Genomic DNA, 1,229 nt, shown 5'->3' with positions numbered 1-1,229 from the left:
CCCTGATCTGTGATTAGTCATTAATATTTGGTTTAATATCCTACAGCAGAAGAGATTTTAGAAATTATTGTCAGGGATTCTTGTAGGGAAAATAGAATAATTTAGTCAGGCTCCCTGGGCTCAGGTCTGCCTGGGAGGTAGAGCCTTACATTTCTTGTAAACAAGTTGCATGTGTGTGGAGTTAGTGTGCATGTGCACCAATGTATCTTTGTAGTTTTGTAGCTATTGTGTGTTCTTCAGTTTGTGAAGCAGAGCTGGCCAGCAGAGCTGCCTAAAAATAGAGCATGTTTATTCTGCTGGCAGCTGCTCAGTTTTTCTTTGGACTTTGCCAGTAACAGTTGAGTTTCCGAGTTTCTCTGTGGACTGCCTAGCTCCTAGACGTGTGTGTGCTGAATGAAGACTATTCCTACACCAGCCAAGGCTCCAAGGACCATTTTGCTGGTTACCTAGCTCATAGACCTGTGTGTGAAAGGTTTGTGAATGGGCTCGAGGGGTATGTGACACGCTCCAGACCCAGCTCTAGCTCTGCAATTCTAAATTAAACTATTTTTGAGGGTGTAATTACTTCTCTTTTAATGTGGCTTTTTCAGGATTAGAAGTTTTCAGAAATCCTATGTGTAAAGTATATTTCAGCAAATTCTAAATTTAAGTTAATATAATATACATATCTAAGATGCTGTCTCTTTTGGTACAACTTAGTTAATTTTTTAAATTATTATTTTTTATTATTAGCACATTCATTATTACAGATCACGATTTTTCTTTATGACCTTTACTGGATCTATCACTTCCCAAATGCCCTCCCTCCCTTTCCCCCATCTCTAGTATCCTTACGTTTGTTCTCTCCTTCTGAAAGGTCAGTGTAGGAGCTCCAGTTGCACAATCAGTTAGCACGCGGTACTTTTATGAAAGGTCCAAGTAGTGTTGTGGTCCTTCCTTCCTTCCTTTCTTCTGCCCTCCCTCCCTCCCTTCCTGCCTTCCTCCCACTTGTGAATAAGGACATGTGGTACTTCTCTTTCCATGCCTGGCTTGTTTCACTTAACACAATTTTCTCCAAGTGTATCCATGTTGCTTCAAATGGCAGAATTTCGTTAATTTTGTGGCTGAGTAGATTCCATTGTGTATATATACCACATTTTCTTTATCCAGTTGTCTGTCAGTGGACATTTAGGTTGGTTCCAACTCTTGGCTATTGTAAATAGAGCTGCAATAAACATAGGAGTGCAGGT

Source organism: Galeopterus variegatus, unplaced genomic scaffold (assembly GCF_000696425.1).
Source record: "Galeopterus variegatus unplaced genomic scaffold, G_variegatus-3.0.2 Scaffold6620, whole genome shotgun sequence".
In the NCBI taxonomy this organism is placed as follows: Eukaryota; Metazoa; Chordata; class Mammalia; order Dermoptera; family Cynocephalidae; genus Galeopterus; species Galeopterus variegatus.
The sequence above is the reverse complement of the archived record's forward strand: the minus strand, read 5'-3'. Positions refer to the sequence as shown.